Source organism: Cyprinus carpio, chromosome A3 (assembly GCF_018340385.1).
Source record: "Cyprinus carpio isolate SPL01 chromosome A3, ASM1834038v1, whole genome shotgun sequence".
NCBI classification, from domain to species: Eukaryota; Metazoa; Chordata; class Actinopteri; order Cypriniformes; family Cyprinidae; genus Cyprinus; species Cyprinus carpio.
The window spans coordinates 4,723,042-4,736,409 of NC_056574.1; positions in this window are offsets into that span (position 1 = coordinate 4,723,042).

The window sequence follows — 13,368 nt, forward strand, 5'->3', positions numbered from 1 at the left end:
AGATATTTTTGGTACTTCTGCTGTAATGATGAAGCTGTTTGTTTTCAAACATTTTATTTACAGAAACTAATAGTGACAATACATTAAAATTTAATTTAAAATAACTTTTAAAAAATTGTTACGTAAGTTCGAAAGTTTTAAGAATTTTATTTAATATTTTTCACGATGTTGGTCATGATTATGACCAATTATGTTTTTCAGTCATTCATAAATAGCAATTTCTACCTGATAAAATATTTTAGAACTCAACATAACTAGAAAAATGTATGTTCATCTAGGATTTTACGGTCCCACTTTATATTAAGTGGTCTTTACTACTATGTACTTGCATCCAAAAGTACAATGTACTGATTGTGTTCGTATTGTATTGCAAAACACTTCTGCTGCTATTGAGGTGGGAAACGGGTGAAGTTGGGGACAGGTTTGGTGGTATGGGTAGGTTTAAGAGTGGGTGAAGGTGTAGGGGTAATTATTGATTTAATTACATTAATGAATTACAGATGTCATTACATTCAGGTATTTTTAAAAATATAAGTACAATGTAAAAACATCTATGTACACAGTAAGTGCACTGTAGCAAATTATTAATTTAAATGCAAGTACATAGTAGTTAAGCCCGCTTAATATAAAGTGGGATTGATTTGGTCTTACTGACTTCCATGAGTTTTTAAAGTTTTTAAAGAGTAAATTACTTTTCCAGGTCTAAAAATCACACTTCTAAAATTCCCTCATAGACATCTTGATTTTTAGCAGGTTTAGTTTAATTAAAAATCTTGTCTTATTTTTTTTATAATTTTAAGTCGCGGCCCGTTGATTGAGAACGGCTGTATTATTAGATCAAATTCATCTGTGTTATTTCTCCATCTGTTGACGTTGTTTCCTCTTTCTCTCTGTTTCTATCTTCATTTAATTTATTCCACTCTAATTTCTGTCTCTCTCTTTAGACCTTCACTTTTCTTCACAAATGAACTGAAACGAAATGTGTCATCAGTGTCATCAGTCGAGCAACAGAAAAGGACAGCAGTTTGTAAGTGTTTTGCCTTGTTTTCTCATTAGACTACAGCGCGGATCTTCGTTGTTAGGAAACTTTGTTTCATTTACTGTGTTTTTTACCATGGTAAATACATGCTGAAGTGGCGTTTGTTCTCACATTTGCCTATCACGGGACTTTCCAGTTTCGGTCTGCTAAATAGTAAGGCGTGGCCAGCTGACTTCAATAACAGGTAATCAGGCAAATATAAAAGTGGGTAGTTCACCGCGGCAGCCCTCATGTGAAGGCTCCTCGTGTAAAGACCATCGACTCTACCTGCGCAACTCCACCGAGCAAGGACACCGACAAGGCACTTGAGTATTGCTTTTCTCCCCTTTTTCTTTTGTTTTTGTATAGCTTGTTCTCAACTACTTATTTAGGTCACTTGTACTCACTATGTGCTTTCAGATCTCTACTATTACTACGAACACTCGGAGAGCTCGCACTGTACGTTGGAGGCAGGCCTATCCCAATAATCTATGGCCTGTCCCTCTGACCTCTACTACTTTACTCTCTATTCCAGTTGGTCTCTGGAACTGCCAGTCTGCTGTTAACAAAGAAGATTTCATTTCTTCTATTGCTACTCATTCCGGTTTCAACCTCATGCCCTAACTGAGACTTGGATCAAACCTGAAGACACTGCCACTCCCACAGCCCTCTCCACTAATTTCACTTGTTCCCACACCCCTCGTATGACCGGGAGGGGTGGAGGTACTGGTTTCCTTATGTCAAAAAAATGGAAATTTGATCTTCAACCATCTCTTACAGGTAACGGTTTATTTGAATCACATGCAATTACTATAACCCACCCTGTTAACATCCACTTTGTGGTCGTTTATCGTCCCCCAGGTCAACTGGTAAACTTCTTGGAGGAGTTGGATGTGTTACTATCAAACTTTCCTGAGGATGGTACTCCTCTGGTACTGCTTGGTGACTTCAACATCCTCCTAGATAAACCCCAGGCTGCTGATTTCAACACTCTCCTCGCCTCATTTGATCTCAAGCGAGTGTCTACTACAGCGACTCACAAATCAGATAACCAACTGGACCTCATCTACACGCGCTGTTGCTCCATGGACAACACTTTAGTTGCTCCACTGCACACCTCAGACCACTTCCTCATAACTGCTAACCTCGCACTTACTCCTGAAGCGGCACATGCTCCTCCACAGGTCACCTTTCAATGGAACCTACACTCACTCTCTCCATCTCGCCTGTCCTCTTTGGTTTCATCCTCACTTCCTTCACTCGCTCAGTTTTCAGCTCTGGACACGAACAGTGCTACTGACACTCTTTGCTCCACTCTGACCTCTTGCTTGTACAACTTTTGCCCACTGTCGTCTAGACCAGCACGCACCACCCCATCTGCCCCCTGGCTGTCCGATGTTCTCCGTGAACATCACTCTAAACTCAGGGCTGCAGAGAGAAAATGGCATAAATCAAGAAAGTCTACCGACCTCAGTGTGTATCAGTCTCTCCTCTCTTCCTTCTCTGCAGATGTCTTCACTGTTAAACCATCATACTACCACAACAAAATTACCTGTTCTGACTCTCGCACACTTTTCAAAACTTTCTCTTCTCTTCTTAGTTCGCCTCCACCTCCTCCTTCATCGACTCTTACAGCCGACGACTTTGCAGTTTTCTGCACAAATAAGACAAGAGCGATCAGTGACCAATTCTCCACACCGGAGACGGATGATAACTTCATAATGACTAATACACACCTCCTTCTCTCCACTCTCAGAGATGGACGTTTCCAAACTTATCCTGTCCAGTCATCCTACTACTTGTTGACTTGATCCGATCCCCACTCACCTCCTTCAAGCGATTTCTTCTTCAGTAATACCTTCACTTACTCACATTATCAACACCTCTCTTAAACTCTGATACAGTTCCCTCAGCATTTAAGCAGGCTCGGGTAAGCCCACTGCTTAAGAAACCATCTCTAAATCCAGCACTTCTAGAAAACTACAGACCGGTATCCCTTCTTCCATTCATTGCAAAGACACTTGAGCGAGTTGTGTTCAACCAACTCTCTATGTTTCTTGTACAGAACAACCTCCTGGACAACAACCAATCTGGCATCAAAAGTGGCCACTCAACTGAGACTGCCCTGCTCTCGGTTACTGAAGCCCTGTGACTGTCAAGAGCAGCTTCCAAATCCTCAGTACTCATCTTGCTGGATCTGTCTGCTGCCTTTGACACAGTTAATCACCAGATTCTACCGTCCACCCTCAGCAAGATGGGCATCTCTGGAACCGCACTCCTGTGGTTCAAGTCCTACCTCTCAGATAGATCCTTCAGGGTGTCTTTGAGGGGTGAAGTTTCTAAGTCATAACTTCTTGCTACTGGGGTTCCTCAAGGCTCAATACTTGGACCACATCTCTTCTCCATCTACATGACGTCATTAGGATCTGTCATTCAGAAGCATGGCTTTTCCTATCACTGCTATGCTGATGACACTCAACTCTGCTTCTCATTCCAACCAGATGATCCGACGGTAGCTGCTCGCATTTCAGCCTGTCTGAGTGACATTTCAAGCTGGATGAATGACCATCACCCTCAGCTCAACCTTACTAAGACAGAACTGCTGGTGGTTCCAGCTAACCCATCGTTACATCACAACTACTCTATACAGCTGGGTTCGTCAACCATAACTCCTTCCAGGACAGCCAGAAACCTAGGAGTTGTGATGGATCATCAGTTAAGCTTCACAGACCACATTGCTACAACGACTCGGCCCTGCAGATTTGCCTTATACAACATTAGGAAGATTAGACCCTTCCTGTCACAGCAAGCCACCCAACTTCTTGTCCAAGCTCTTGTTCTCTCCAGACTGGACTATTGTAACACTCTCCTGGCGGGCCTTCCTGCATGTACTATCAAGCCCTGTACAACTGATCCAGAATGCAGCAGCGAGGGTTGTCTTCAATGAGCCAAAAACAGCTCACGTTACTCCTCTCCTCATCAGGTTACACTGGCTACCAGTAGCTGCTCGCATCAATTTCAAGGTACTGATGTTTGCATACAAGACGACCACTGGCACGGCACCACTATACCTGAACTCACTAGTTCAAACTTATGCGCCCTCCAGAAGCTTGCATTCTGCAAGTGAATGGTGCCTTGTGGTGCCATCCCAAAGAGGTTCAAAATCACTCTCACTGACCTTTTCCTGGACTGTGCCCGGCTGGTGGAATGACCTCCCAATCTCAATTCGAACATCCGAGTCTTTATTCATTTTCAAAAAAACATCTAAAGACTCATCTTTTTCGCCAGCACTTGACCAACTAATACTAGCACTTACCTTTTCTTTTCTTGTCTATCCTATTCTTGGAAAAAAAAAAAACTTGCTACGAGTTCTGTGCTAGACTAACTGAGACTTGTCATGGCACTTGTATACTGTTGTTGTTCTCTCGTTGGTCTGATTGCTTCTATTGTTCTCATTTGTAAGTCGCTTTGGATAAAAGCGTCTGCTAAATGATTAAATGTAAATGTATTCGTGATGAAGAGGAGATCATCTACTCTCTGTTTAAATGTAGATTAAAAACACATCTCTTTGGTCAAGCATTCAAATAATGCATCTCATAATCTTGTTCTGCAGTTATATCTGATCAGATGCGCATTATTATTCTTTAGGTTGGGTTAAACTAATTAATTTTACTTCGTTGGAACAGCAGCTACGCTAATTATGCCTTTAGATGAAGACAGTCAACATTGTGTCTGTTTGCTGGTGGATGATATGTAATGTGATTCTATTGGAAGAACTTGAATAGAACTGATTTTCTATTCACTAAAAATCACCAAAACACCAGCTTATGATGAAGAAAAGATGAGATGAGTGAGAAAAGATCCTGCAGATACAGACACTTGATCTGATCAATGACTTTCAGACATTTAAACATGAACGGATGTTTTTTAGAACCACTGATTCTATTCGGTTTATGTTATCTGTTTTATGAAGTAGTGCAGATAACAATGTGTGGTTAAAAATAAGGTTCAGTTTCCTTCTGCTCGGCTGTTTCACTCTTTGTCTCTCTAGAGATTGGATCAGTGATTCATTCTCTCTGATATCACAAATGAAGAAGTGAAACAGTGTTGTGTTTCTCTCACTTCCCATGATCTCTCCATCTCTGCCTTTATTCTCATCAGTTTTATCAGTAGTGATGGAGAGGAGAGTGTGTCCTCCTGGTTCTCAGTGGGATTCTCTGCTCAAGCATTGCATCCCCCACAAATCCCTGGGAGTGACACCATCAGGTGAGTGTCGCTTGAGCAGATCTGCTGGATCAGCGCAAAATGGTGTGTTTTATGCAGAGTTGGATGCTTTCGTTGTTCTAGCAGTTCCTCCGCCGGTACTGAGCACCAGAGGTCCGGATGAATCCTGGTCCACCATCAGCCCAAGCGTGTGGATCTGTGTCGGGCTGGTTGTGAGTGGGTCGGTTCTGGTTCTACTGCTTTGGTTCATCATCTACAGACGGCACAGCGGGACCTCACAGCTCACAGGTGAGATGGACTTTCTAGTGATTATGGCACAAGACTATATAACTATAACTCACTTGCCAGCCAATCAGGATCCATTTGACTTTAAAGAGCTCATTCACTTCTGAAGTTGCAATTATGAGTTTGTCAGGTTTAAATGCATTATTCAAGAATATGAATAATGGAGGTTCATTCTTTTCTATTTCTTGGGGAAATCTTACTTAAGTCTAAACACAGGCTAGAAGATGTTAAGTCAATATCTAGATAGCTTGCTGACAATTTCAATAATTCCGCTGTGTAAAATACAGTTATTTATATATGTAAATATGCGACTGTAACTAATAACTTAACAAGCTTGAGAGGCCATTCATGTCCAATTTCTGATTAGAAAACTTGTATGTACGATAATTCTGATAGCATGTGAAGGCAGTCGACGGACAACGCTAATAAACATACTGTTATTGTGTGCAACTGTGCATGCTTAGATAGTTAACAGAATTTAAATGTATTTAGTGAACCCGTTTTTGTAGGACAGGAATGAAAACGAACATTTGCATTTTAATTTTGACATGCCGTTCTTAAAACGTCCCGTTCTCGCTAGATGCTAGCACAATGGTCATAGACGTTTGTCTAGCACGTTTATGTAGAAAGAAAAAAAACAATGGAAAAGCAGTGGGGTGGAATGCAAAACGCGTTCTGTGTGAACGGCCATAGAGGTTCAGTACATGAGTTTCTAACCAATGAAACCTCACACACACACTTTAGTGAGTTTCTGTTCCTTGTTGGGGTCAGGAGAGTGGTTAGGGGTCTTCAGGGACGGTCCCATGTCTCATGTCTCCTATCCACACACACACACATGCATCCGTCACCTCAGGACGCAGAACACAGGTCTTAAACCAGCGGAAAACCCAACGACACTCCTGTGTGCTAAATTTAAACCCTGAGGTTTCAGACTTAAGCAAGAGGTCAATAAGTTTAGCGTTTATTGCTGTTCAGCACCCGTACATGATTGTGATGATTCAGTGGTGTTATTATGTGGTCAAATTTGTGACTCACAAATGTATGTCTATAAATGAATTTCGTCTTTGAATCAGTTGCTGTTTTCCCTGTTATATGTCTCGCCATCATTCCAGAACTGTATTTTGAGACTGCCCTGACTGATATCTTTCATTTCTGCTTTCACACTGTTTTTTTGCATTCACTGCTTTTCCCTTGTTGTTCTGTTGTAAAACACGCATGACCGCCGCATTTTTAGAGCACTGTGTCGCGTTTAAAGGGGTCATATGATGCTGCTAAAAAGAACATTATTTGGTGTATTTGGTGTAATGAAATGTGTTTATGCGGTTTAAGGTTTAAAAAAAACATTATTTTCCACATACTGTACATTATTGTTTCTCCTCTATGCCCCGCCTTCTGAAACGTGTTGATTTTCACAAGGATCATCGCTCAGAAAAGCAAGGTGTTCTCTGAATGGCCAGCTATCCAGTGCGTTGTGATTGGCTGAATGCCTCAAACACGTGACGGAAATGTTATGCCTCTTAACATATTGTGATGCCCTGTCCAGCCGGAGCAACGAGACATAAACATAAAACCCATTATAAACGTGATATAAACATGATTCCTAGAGTGAGCTGCGGTCTATAGTGAACCGCAGCCGGCTTGAGAACGGTGCGGCAGGCAGATTCTATGAAGGAGCGTACCTTGGTCTTGCAGCAACCACATGTGACGACCCCGGGCTGGACTCCGCTTCGTCCACGGTGAAAGCCGATTTGGTGATCCACAGTGTGAAGTTGATGTATTTACTAAGCGACCAGCATGGATCAACCCCAGGAATGACATAGCGGATATTGTCCCCCTTTGGTAGGCCAAACAAAGTAGTTTCTCCACGAAATGGCAACAGAGAGAATAAAAGGTACGCCTTCTTTCTTTGCGTGAACATCTGGGCGGTGTTATGCAAATCTTCCCACACAGTGACATAGATATGTGGGGGCGTGTTCAAACGAGCCGTTTTAGGGGGGCGTGGCAGAGTGTTAACTTTTATAAAGAATATCTCTTTGGATTTGAGACTTTAGTCTTTGAAACTTCACAGATCTTCTTCATGCACCAAGAGCTTGTAACACGCCAAAGAGAAAGAAAAAATTGAAATCGCATCATATGACCCCTTAAAAAATGTCTGAGGGGCCGTTCAAACCGAACAGCGTTCTAAAACGCACCGCTCTTCAGCAAAGCGCTACAAAAGACGTGAGACACAAACTCAGCGGTCAAAAACGTTTAGCTATTGAATGTTAACATGGAAAACAATAGAAAAGCAGTGAATGCAAAAAAAATTAAAATGCATTCTGTGTGAACGCCCTCTTAAAAACACATCTAGCAACCTTTTAAAATGCCTCATAGACATTTGTCATCTCACTACACACTGACATCAGTGAGATCAGGTGTGAAATCTGAATCATAATGGCACCATAATTCATAAGAAAATAGTGTTTTTTGCCTTTCTGAGTTATTTTTCAAACATTTATTCCACTCAGAAATAACACTGAAAGATGGCAGTTATTTACATAATACTGTTTATGTAGTCACCCATTAGTATTATACAGCATCTAACATTTGCTCAACTAGTCAGTGTTGTTTATCTGTCCCGCAGGTCAAAAGGACTCTACACCTCACACCCCAACATCCATAGAACAGGAAGAGGAAGCCCTGTCACCTTGGCCGCACGTCAACGGCCAGGCACAGGAAGTGCCAATCAACGAGGGACCCTGTGGGCGGAGTCTGTGTAATGGATGGGCAGAGCACGGGCTGCCACTTCCTGCCACCGAATTGGGAGACTCCGCCCTCGTCACTGCCAAAACCGGACAACCTGTTTAACTCTGACGAGTAACGCAAACTAATACAGAGGGTAAATAATCCAACAATCCTTCAAACTACAGACCTCAAGAAATCAAAACTGCGGTTTTGTGGATCTCAGTTCATGATGGCTTCAGAGAACCTCACAATGAAGAAACTGATTCATCATCTCACTGAAACCATTAGCAGTGTCTTTTTTTTAAGATCATTTCTTGTGTATATTTTGGGAGATCTCCAGCACACCGATGACTGTCATATTTGTTCATAAACATTTACTTGGCTTTATGATTCACTGCTTATGTTCTTGCTTTAGATACAAGCATCTGCTAATTGTGTTAAAACAGATGTATGATTTTTCCTCTGTTTGTTTATTCGTAAGACAGTTTGGTTAATAAACCATCCAAATAAAATCCAGTTTGTTCTCTTATTGACTACATGTGTAAGAAGCAGTTGTTATGAGGTCATATTGTACATTACATTCCTCATTTTAGAATAAACACATTCAGAATGAATAATAGTTTTTAGGAACACAGTCATACAGTTAAATACATACAGTACAGGTGTGTGTGTGTGTGTGTGTGTGTGTGTGTGTGTGAGAGAGAGAGAGTGTGTGTGTGTATTTGTGAGTGTGTGTGTGTATTTGTGAGTGTGTGTGTGTGTGTGTGTGTGTGTGTGTGTGTGTGTGTGTGTGTGAGAGAGAGAGTGTGTGTTGTCTGCAGGTATGTTGTGGGGTCGGTCAGGTGCAGATATTCGGGCTGCCCCTCGCTGCTGTCTCTGTTCGTCGTTAGCGTGTGGAGAGAGTTTTGTGCCGCTCGTTCCTGCGTTTGTCCAGCGTGGAGACGATCCTCTCGGCCAGATCCTGCTGCAGACACTGGAAATTCTCTTAGATGCACACCGAGAGATGCGACGTGTGCTTGTGAGTATCAGTGATATTGATAATCTTATGCATATGGAAGCTTGTTTCCAACACGGAATTTAAAAAAAAAAAAAGGTAATTGTGACTTTTTATCTCACAATTCTGACTTGTTTCTTGTAATTGTGAATTCATATCTTGTAATTAAATTTTTTTCTTGACTAAAGTTGCTGGACATCACTATGTGGTTTCTGGGCAGTTGCTATGGCATCACTCTGTATTTGCTCAGCAATTGCTATGACATTAGATAGAGAGAGAGAGAGAGAGATGGATGGGGGGGGATGGATGATAGATGGATGGAGGGATGGATAGATGGAGGGATGGATGGATGAGTCGATGGATGGAGGGGTGAATGGGGGGTGGATGGATGAATAGAGAGGTAGGCAGATGTGTGTGTAGACAGATACATAGACTATTTAGCTGTGTTTATGATCAATATGCACAACAGTGACTGTAAAATATGGAAATGACATATTTTGAGTGTTGATATTTGGGATATGGTAATTGTGCTACTTTGGGCACTACTTTAACCACCAACCAACCTCACTCCAACTAACCCGCCACACCCGCACCTACTGTCCTAATATATGGTCACCCTAATTACATTTAACCTCTAATCAGCGCTGCAGGGCTTTAGCTCTTCATCATACTGCTTCAGCGTGCATGAGGACAGACAACGATAATAAATCTGAACGTCCTTAAAACATCCTTTGAGCAGATTTTAATGAAGCAGAACTCACATGCAGCGAGTTGAGGATCTCCACAGCCTCGAACGTACTGCTGCCGCAACCCCTGCGTCAGTAATGTGTTGTGTTATAGCTGCTGAACAGCACCTTGATCTGGAACACCAGACCTTCAAAATCAAGACCAGCACCACGTTTGATTAGTTAACTTTATTTAAAAGCAGCTCAAGCTCATATGGTATTTGGCAGGGGTGGATTTAGTGATTTGGGGGCCCCAGGCAAAATAAAGGAATGGGGCCTTATACAATTTCACACATTTACAACCTTGAGGGTCCTTTCACTGTAGTGATGCTCGCTTCTGCACGACCGTGTCCCACAGTTGTGTCCAATATTTTCGATTTTTCATGTACTTGTTATAAATAAAGGATTTCTTTAATGTTGTTGATTCCTTGTTCAAATTATATCATTTTATTATATATAATAACATTCAGGTTATAATAGTATTAGAGTAGGTTGGACACTAGGTGGTGCTCTGGGGTAATTTTCACTATGCAATTGTCTACACAGGGCAAGGCTGTCTAATTCTAAACTTTAAAATATACATTTATTTTTTATTTATTTTAATTACACATTTAAATTAAACGGAATGAATTTATACATTTACACGCTTAAGGATTATTTCAACCAAACATGAAGTGTGCCTGTGTGGAAAGTGACTGTGCCTGGTCCTTTATGAGTCCTTCACAAAAAGAGTGAGCGCCATTTAAAAAAATATAATATGCACTGTAGCTAAGTATTAAATTATAGCTTCAGGTGCATGATATTTGTAGGGCCCTATGAAATCCGTTTTATTTTTCCCAAAATCTTTTTTTTTTTTTTTCGTTTAAACTTTTCTGAATTCAGTATTATTATTATTATTATTATTATTATTATTATTATTATTATTATTATTATTATTATTATTATTCAGTTGCTGTTTTTTTCCTGGTTGATTATATTAAATTTTTGCAAAAAAAATAAAATAATAATGTCTAATTAAAATCATGAAACTTGTTTAACAGCAATTTAGGCCTATTAAAAGATTAACAAAAATGACATTCTTAGGGCCCAAATTCTGTGCTTTCCATTTTATTTTTTCTGTATTCCATTTTAAAGGTTTATTAAAAAAAACCCATCTCTAATTAATTGAATTCATGAAAACAACTATTAATTTGTATACAAAAATAGGGCCTCATTTATTTTTTATTTTTATTCTGTGTTGTGTATTTTCATTTTTCTGATGAAGGCAAATACATTAATATATATTTTTTCCAATGAAAATTCAAAGTGAAACACAACACAACAGAAGTTTACTGTGTAACGAGCAATGTCACGGGATTCATCAAATATTGAATGAATAAATCAAATACAATTCAGTACACTTCAATCAAACCGTGATATGGACTAGTGTATGTGAATATTAAATGGCAAAAATACTATTTAGTCAGAGTAGTTTTATTGTCATTCCAGCTCTATACAGTTAGTATACTGTATACAGTTAGTTTCTCCGGGGCCAAGGTGCTACATAGACAAAAAACACAGAACACAGGACTACATGAACTAAACTGAACATAATTAAATTATATTAAATAGGATAAGTAAAGGTTAAATAAGAACTAAGAAGATTATAAAAAATAAAAAAACTTAAAAACTATAAAATAGAACTGTAAACGTTTAACACAGATTACACAGGACTACATAAAGTGCATGTGTGCATACTGAGAGAACAGTGCAGACAGCAAAAATGTGTAAAATTGTTTGTGCGGAGGTAGATAATATATTGGGATGTGTGTGAGAGTGGTTCAGATCAGTCCAGTGTGTGATGAGTTCTTATCCCCTCAGTCATCAGGAGTTGAGGAGTCTGATGGCTTGGGGGAAGAAACTGTCACGCTGTCAGATGGCAGGAGGGTGAAAAGTTTATGAAAGGGGTGTGTGGGGTCGCCTGCAATGCTGATGGTTTTAGGAGTACAGCGTGTGGTGTAAATGTCTGAGATGAGGGAAGAGGGACCCCGATGATCTTCTCAGCTGTCCTCACTATCCGCTACAGGGTCTTGAGATCTGAAATTTGAAACATATTTCCAAAAGAAAACCAATGAGAGCTTTATCAAAAAGTTGTAACATGCCTCTAGAACAGACATAAGTCAAAATAATCACTAAGAAAAATAAATAAATAAATAAAAACCCGTGTCCAGGGCTTTGTTTTTTTTTTTTTTTTTTTTTCATGCATTGGTCATAGAGCTCATTGTAGCGGTGCCTCAGGTGCTGAAATATATTTATTGCCCAAGGTTCACACGTACTCCGTTTGCAGTGCGTATACAGTATGTGTATGCGGTGCAGAAGCAGCAGCGAGTGCGCATTATTGTAACGCGAAAGCACATTAAAATAATGCGCGAGCGCGGATCTCTCCGCTCGCACGCAGATTTCCTTTGTTTTGTCACAAAACCAGACACGCGTGCTCAGATACACGCTGCTCTCATCCGGAGAGAGTGCGCGCAATTAAAACATGTCTCCTCTCACTCACTCACAACTCTCTCTATGCTCATGTGCTAGATATTCATTCTTTTCGCACCTTTCGATTTCTAACCTTTTCTGTTCACATCTTTTACCGTGTGCAGTGTTAACGTTCTGATCCATTAACATGGGCTCGGAAAAAATACGCATCACAGACAGAGTGTGTGAACTTGGAGTTAGGCATATGCCCAGTCTGTTCTGTTCTCGCGCTCCACTTAGGTGCGCTGCATTCTGATTGGATCGGATGGCATACTGCGGAAGGTCGGGGACGCGGAAAATCGTGCTAAGCGATTTAGAAATCGCGCACGCTCAAATCGTGATTTTATTACGATTTCGATTAATCGTTGGAGCACCTCCTCTCTGTATGCTGACTCATCTCCTTTGCTGATGAGACCTAGAACAGTCGTGTCATTGGTGAAACTTGTGTCATTTAGCTACTACAGACGACAACCACGAGCGTTGCACGTGTTTCAATAGCAAACTAGCAAATAAAATGCGCATCTGCGCCGTTCATTCCGTCACATTCCGCGTTACACAGTAAATTCTGTTTTTATGAATGGATTCTGGGATTCCGTCCCAATTTTCTACATCGCAGAAATCAAAGGGTCCTACTTTTGCTAAGAAGCACATTTAACACAGACGCACAGACGTTCGTCGTGGTGATGAACACAACAGCCAGCACTTCTTCGTCCGCACTGAACGCGCACCTCGCATTTAAAAGCATTTTAGGGGGCCTTTGGCTTTTGGGGGCCCAAGGCAGTCGCCTACCTTTGCCTAATGGTTACGTCCGCCTCTGGTTTTTGTTTTCTTCTCATTCTGAATTTCTCTGTGCCTTTAATTTAAAGAGATTCTGTAATTATTTAGCTAGA